Consider the following 8,138-nt stretch of genomic DNA (forward strand, 5'->3'; position numbering starts at 1 on the left):
GTCCAGAGAAGGGCAACGAGGCTGGTGAAGGGTCTGGAGAACAAGTCTGATGAGGAGCGGCTGAGGGAACCGGGGTTGTTTAGCCTGGAGAAAAGGAGGCTGAGGGGAGACCTCATTGCTCTCTACAACTACCTGAAAGGAGGTTGTAGCGAGGTGGGTGTCGGTCTCTTCTCCCAAGTAACAAGTGATAGGACGAGAGGAAATGGCCTCAAGTTGCACCAGGGGAGGTTTAGATTGGACGTGAGGAAAAATGTCTTTACTGAGAGAGTGGTTAAACATTGGAACAGGCTGCCCAGGGAAGGGGTGGAGTCACCATCCCCGGAAGTATTTAGAAGACATGTAGATGAGGCGCTTAGGGACATGGTTTAGTGGGCATGGTGGTGTTGGGTTGACAGTTGGACTCGATGATCTTAGAGGTCTTTTCCAACCTTAATGATTACCAAGAGTCTGTCTTTGCCCTTCCTTTGTTAGGGAAGCTGTTGGGAAGGAAAACTAGTTTATCTGAGGTAGGAAATGGGAGGTGGATATTAAGGTAAGAAGATGCCTTTGGAGGTGGGGAGGAGGGTGGAGTTCTGTGTCTTAGATGGGTTGGGGGGTATGGGATGAGGTGGAGCGGAAAAAGGACATGCCAGAAGAGGGGCAGGCTGAAGAAGGGGGAAAGGAAAGATCCCTGTCCCTCTCTGCACCTTTCAAAATGTCCCTCAGGCAAAAGAACTAAGCCTCCATTTTTATGGATAGTCTTTCCCCATCTCTGACTGCTTGCTCCCAGGCCTACTCAGTTACATCTGAGTACCCTCTTAATACTCTTCTGACTTCTCCCAGACTTTTCTCTCCCCCAGCTTCCCCATGCCATCTCTTCCACCCCTGAAAAATACAATCCTTTTTTTGCCTCAGGACAGCAACATTCAATTTTGCTTTCATAGCTATGTAGCTTTGAGCCTTCTCTGCTATAAGATAGTCGAATAATTTAAGTGGGGAATCATCATGATTCATAAGTATCGTATGATACTTAAAACACTCCGCCAACTTCTTTCCTACTATAAGAAACATTCTGATAGGAGAAAAGAGGGAGTTACAAACTGACTTCAGGATAGAAAATAATTATAATCATGGTGAAAGTAACCAATTGACTTTCTTTTAATGCTGAAATTCTAAATAGGGATCCTGAAAAGATACTTTAATGCTGCACAGAGCTGCCCATTCCATCCACATTCTTTAAATCAGACCAGGGAAATAGAGTGCTAGTGAAGGGTAAGGGCTTTTCTTATTTGCTTAGTGAGTGTTTGCTGAACAATAAATATTTTTTTATTGGGATGTGACTGGAAAGTAAACTTATGATGGAATGTGCCTAAGTATTTTCAGGTACAGCTTGTTCAAAGGAAAGTAATTGAATAAAGGGAGCAGTTTTAAGTGTGATCCCAAAGGAAACTCTTTCCAGTGCCTAACTAGAGGAACATAAGCCAAGGTAAAATATTCCATTATCAGATATAAAGTATCAACTGTTGGTTGGTTACATTCTAGTAATAAACTGTCTTGCAATTATAGATCAATCTGTCTTTGATTCATCCGCTGTGTTTTAATGCACAGTGAGCTATTTTCTCTGTACTACTCCATTTTTCTTAATTGACCATATTGTTGTTAAGTGCCTAAGAGAGTCAAGGGGTTTTAGCTGAATCTGGAAAGAGTACACTAAGCTATTAAATGAAGAATTTCTAATCTACCCTTACATTTAAAATGTTACAGTCTTCTATCAAAATATTAATCCAGGTGTGACCATTAAAATCTGAAATTCTTTATACCAGCTTTTATTGACCATCAAGCAGATGTGCAATCTAGTTAAAATGCATAGAATATGATATGAAAAAGATTAGTTCTCTTTAAAACAATACCTTAAGATTGAGAACACATATCATATATACACACACACGCACACACACATACTGTCATGTCCGCAGTCATAGTAATGTTGGCATATTGTTCTTAGCAGGCTAAGTTAAAAGACCACAATGAGTCAGAATGCTGTTTCCAGGATGCTGTAGGAATCAGGAGAAATTTTACACGAAGTATAACTATTTGTTTTCCTGTCCTGCATGAAGAGAATAATTTCTTGGTGATCACCACAGAACAAAACCAGGACACCATCCACTAGCAGCTCTATTTCTTAGCTACACTTAACGAAGACTGATATTCAAAAGCTAACTGGACATGGTTATGGCCAACCTCCTCTAAATGACTCTGCTTGAGCAGCAGGGTTGGACCAGATGACCTCTAGAGGTCCCTTCAATCTCAACCGTTCTGTGATTCCTAAAATGGAGTTTATGAAAATGAAACCTTTACCTAAATGGAATTAAAAGACAAATGTTTGTTATTCTTGAAGGCTAACAGACAAACGTTTCATGGCATTTTCAAACTCTTTACTGAAGATGTAAATCTTCCCTGTCCAGTCCAATGACAGTTATCTGCTTCCTTTGCATACTTTATTAGATAGACAATATCTTTATATGTTTCTCTACAGACAAAAAAAGTCTCAACGTTGGGGCTTACAGCTGCAGAACTGTAAGGCTTGTATGTTGCTAAAGAACTATAGCAACTAAGTTGCCTGCCCAACACAACTGAAAAAAAATAAATCTGTATTTTTATTAACTTCAATTAAAATTTGCTAGAAAAATATAGGTATAAAGTTCTTTATTATCTTAAATGAGTTATCATTAGAACTTTGATCCAGCAGAAATCCAGTCTAGTAATGAAACTTCTTAAGTATACTTCTCCTACTAAGTACAGCACTATATACATCTCTGGGAATTCGTCACCCATCACAGAGTATCTGAAGCATATGCTAAAAACGGGATCATAGGAAAGGACGAAGTGTGTGAGCACTGAAACACAAGGGTTATTTTCAGTCTTTGACTTATAGCTGTAAGTTCAAGGAGAATTTTGATCCCTTTGTCGAAATCCAAAACAAGCGCTAAGACAGTTTACTCATCAGGCACAGATTCTGTGGGAAGATCAAGACAAAGTTCTACTTCAGAAAGTGACAATTCTTGTTTGGTATCCCTATCCTAGGTCTAGATGTTGTTGGAAAAAGTTCATTCTAATAAGCTTTAAGGGACAGAGCAGATGTTTTTGAGATAATCATACTAAAGAAAATGCATCTTTGTGCTGGAAAAGCTCTGATTTTTATTTGCTAACTATTTTAATTGTTGCTGTATGTATGTAAAATGGGTTTTCAAGTGTATGTAATTATGGAACTGCCAATGCTGTCTCTGGGATAAGAGAGACCTGTCAGTGATGAATGTGCCATTAAGTTTCCCACTTCTCTTTTCAGAAATTTCTTTACAGACACACATATCTTACATGTGGTGTTATGATTTGCAGAACACCTGCATCATTAGGAAGTCAAACAGTGCTCTGAAAAATACTTATTGAGGATGACTTCACTATCAAAATCTCTTGCTCTAGAATTATTCACGAACTGCCGTAGTAGGTCCGTAGCCAAGTGCAACAGAGAAGGTACCGCTGTAGTGTGTTTCTGAATAGAAGATTGGGCAATAAACAGGACTATGGTTATAAATCATATAAATGTCATAAGGCAGCAAAGCAGAGAATGTAAAAGAAAAATGGCTATTACTGCTGACTGATAATTTATCTTTTAATCTAATTTTCTGTGAGCAAAGATATACCAATACCTCTGAAAATGGCTCTCCACAATATTTGGTGCTTACCACTCTGGCACAAGTTCTAAGAATTACTTCAGCACTTAATTTAATTTCAGTTGTACTGTTGTACCACCTCTGCTTAATAATACGTGTTCTTCTGCAGTGCCTGCCCTGTAGATTTCCTATCTCTGGGAAGCTATAGCCTACAAAGATCCCAATACCACATCTTTTTCCACGAAAAGCTTAAAAATGCTGAAGAGACAGTGTCCTAACCCACAATTCAAAGTACAAAATCAGTTAGTCTGTGACAAAAGCACAAACATTCCTCAGCCCCAAAAAAGGTGTTTATGTTTTTTAAAACTTAGATTTTATTTTACCTAACATGAATTATGGGCTTGAGTCAAGTTCAGGAACTGAACTGAGAAAGGAAGAAAAGCTTTTTTTTTGTAAAAGAGAGTGGCAAATGCAAGCATGCTACAATTTTCATAGGACACCTGTCACAGCCCTGTTGGCGCATGAAGCATAGGAAAATATGAAACTCTGATTATATCCCCCAAAATCTATTTTAGAAGGTAGGCAGGTGGTAGCTACTTCTCTTGTACACACCTATTTTCTATATTTACAGCAACTGATGATTCCAGACTGGGGCGGCGGTTGGGGACTGGGGAGTGGTTTTTCTTTGGTGGCTGCTTCTTTCCCGGAAAAGAAGCCTAATAAATTCCTCTGTTTCGCCTGGGCTTAGAGTACGAAATTATTCTAAACACATGGATTGTGAGCCCTTTCACCTCTGTCCTGTGATCTGGTAAAAATGTCTGTCTTCTCTGACAGATCATCTTAAACTCTCCCTTTCGATGAAATCTTTGACGTAACATGGGTGCAGCGTTTGCTGGTAATGCTATTTTTTCTAGTTTGCTACACACCCATGAGAGAGAAGCAAGTGGGGAGGTCTTGCAATCTTTAACTACCCTAGATTTAAAAATGTATTTGAGGTGGATAATTTGTGGAAAGACACTAAGCATATTGGATAAAAATAATGCACCTTCCAGCTGTTTTTCATCATGTGTTACAACAGATCTAACATTAAACATTTATTTGTTTGATAGGCACTAGCACTGATTTTAAGTTGTAAATTAATTTTCATATAATATTCTATTCAACATAAAATGGGCCTTTATACTTGACTGATAAGTCACTGAGCTGAAATTTAGTCTTGGCTGTGTTGGTGTAAATGCCTATCAATGACACGTTAATGCAGAATTTGACCCTTTTGCACAGGAGAGAGGACTCAGTAGATCTGCATATGAAAAGTTCTGCTATAAAATACAATATTCTAGGGAAGTATTAGTCACTATTTACAATCGAGCAATTATCTGGCTGATACTGCCCCTGTTATTATATATGTGGTTAAAATTGATTCCTAATGAAATTTTTTTCCAAGACTTTTCAATCCTCAGAAATAATTTTTCAATACAAATACAGAGAAAATTTTAATACAAATTTTGTGTTTGGCTTCTGTGGTCATAATTTAGATATTTTACTGTGGGATGCTTCAGGGTCTCAACATGTAGGAATTTTTTTTATTTCCCATTAGTATTTGTCCACTTGCAAGAATCTGTTTTCATACACAAGTATGGCATATGCCCTGATATTCAGAGGATATTTTAAGGACTAAGGATTGTTATTGGAATTACTTTTTTTTAAAGTTTGTGCCCTTGAGGTCTAGCCAAATTTAGTTAGCAGCTTTTTAAGATTAGAAAACAAGAAGCTGCAAGTTTATCCCATTTGATCTCTATTTATACATAACAGTTCCACAGAGATTTTTGCCTGCACTCATCCATTTCCCCCCTTCTGACCAACAATACACCTCCCTCCAAATCAACCTGGCACTTACGAGCTGGCTATTTTGCAAGCTCACTACTTTTGAAGGATAGATTGTTATTACTTGTTTCTTCAGTCCATCCTATTCCTAGGTCAGGAACCCACTCATGCCTTCTTGATTTGATTGTTTTTATTTTTGTTAGTGCTACTTCTTTTTTTTTTTTTAAATACAGATACTCTAATAATTGTATTATGGATGCCTCAGGTTTAGAGAGAGATACTGTTGCGATTTAGGCTGATAGTTATAATTTATCATCTGCTGCCTGTTCCATGAAAGATGTGTCACAACTGCATGTGTTGCAAGAAGGTTTTGTTAATAAATTTGGTATTACTTGCATACTTACAAGAAGAGATTATATTAGCTCGCTGAGCTAGACTGTGATTCTATTTATTGCTACTGTTAATTTGGCCTATCCCCTTTAATATCCTAGAAGTTATTTGGGAAATCCTCCAGCATGTGAAGGGTCAGAATGTGGCACAGTATTTCACTGTTGTGTTTTTTTAATGGTTCTAGTAAAATAGTAAACTCTAATATGCAACTTCTTGAGCCTCAAATACTGCTGAGAGCTAGAACAGACTAATCTTTCAGAGTAGGTTTTCTTTTGATAGTCAGAGGACGTTCAGTCATAACTCATTTGTGTTTTCTTCTGTGGTATGTGATGGCTCTGTAGGGAGGAAAGGTCTGCACACATTTGTTCATTAACCTTGGTTCTCTGGCTATGGTAAGAAACCCTCTTTGGGACTGCATGCATACAGAAATGGGGGCACAGGGGCATCCGTATTCAGTTTGTTAACCTAGTAGTAGAGCCTACAAATTACTTCTGGCCACATAGTTTGGATTGCTATTTGGATTGCTTTCTGAATGCATGTTTTGTCGTGTAGAACTGCAGCATTGCTTAATTGGTATTTTCCCCTTGGTTACTTGGTTGAAAAGTTCAGTTTGTCACAGTTAATCTTTAATCCACAGCAACTCCCAAATGTATTTAGTGCACTGAATATATTGAGTAGTACATGTCGAGGTTGGAACAATAAATTAAAAGGTCATTTCTGTGCAGTGAAGTATGATTAGGGATCTCTGTGATTTGCACTCCTCTGAGCTCAGATACCTACTGGCAACAGTTCTATACTGAAAGTGCATGGCATGGGTACGGTGGGTTAACCTCAGCTAAGGGCCGAACTCCCTCTCATCTTCTTGCTCACTCCCCTTCCTCAGAAGGGCAGGGATAGAAAATAGGATGGGAAAGCTCGTGGGTCATGATGAAGATAGGCAGATTGCCTACCAAGGGCAAAACAGACTCAAAATGGGGAAAACTAATCTGATTTATTGCCAATTAAAATAGATTTGGGTGTTAGAACAAAATACAAACTTTAAAACACCTTTCCTCCCCGCTTTACCATGCTCAACTTCATTCCATCACTCTGGACTCCTCTATACCAACACCTGCATAGCCGTGGGGAAGGTATCGGGGGGGTAGGATTGTCAGTACATAGTGGTTTCTCTCTGCTGTTCCTTTCCTCTTCACACTGTTCCCCTGCTCTGGCATGCACTCTCCCCATGGGCTACAGTTCCTTCAGGAAACATCCAACTGCTCCAGTGTGGGGTCCTCCATGAACTGCAGGGGATATCTGCTCCTCTGACCTTGGTGTTGCCTCTGCTGTTTCCCGTTCTTTTCTTTCCTACCTCCCCTCTCTCTGTCTGCCTTTTTTTTGCCCTTTCTTAAATATGTTTTCAAACATATTAAAGTAAAGGTAGAGAAAATCTCTATAAATTGAGTGCTTGTGCTGGTGGTGTAACCAAAGTTGTGTGCAATTTGCATACCTAGTTTGCCTTGCTATTTTGTAGGGGCACGGGAGGGGATAGCAAAGGAAGGCAGCCCTTTAGCTGGCTAGCCAGCAGCTGGCATATGCACATAACCCGCTTACGCTCATCACCTGATTTGCAGAGAGAGTATTTGTGGAGACAGAGTAGAGAAGTTGCAAAGGTGGGAAGGAATGAGAATAAATTTAGGTGCAGTTTCCTTGGGATTTTCCATGCCCTCCCAAGATGCAAGCTGTAGTGGAACAGCTGTGTCCTGCCTGAGAACCATACATATGGGTTCAGAAAGGATCCTTAGAAGATGCTCTGCAGGTTATCCACTCAGTTCCTACCATGGAAGTATTGCCCTGTAAAATGAGACTTCTGATCCAGAAGCAAGTCCTAAGCTTAAAAAATGGGGAAGTTCCTCTATCCACTAATTGAAACTTCCATCTGTAGCACTGCTCGGTCAGAAATGCCAGCTTTTAAATTTGGTGCTAGTATAGAATAGATTTTAGTGCCATTTTTTGTAACTAAATAATGGATTTTAATTTAAGTTAAAAAAAGTGTTTACCTGAAAGATAGGTTCTTATCTAGCTGGATGGCTGGAGAGCTAGCTAGGTATTTTCAATACAAGGGGATTAAAGATGCTCAGTGGTTCTTTGTTAGTGGATTACGGTTTACTAACCATAAATTACAGTTCTTTACAGCTGGCAACTGAGAAAGTTTTGAGTTTTATCTGTTTGTCATTTATCATTGACTCTCAGGTATGTTTACATGAATCCCTAAGAAAGAATGTTACACATCTA

This window comes from Pygoscelis adeliae, unplaced genomic scaffold, assembly GCF_000699105.1.
Source record: "Pygoscelis adeliae isolate BGI_AS28 unplaced genomic scaffold, ASM69910v1 Scaffold66, whole genome shotgun sequence".
NCBI lineage: Eukaryota > Metazoa > Chordata > Aves > Sphenisciformes > Spheniscidae > Pygoscelis > Pygoscelis adeliae.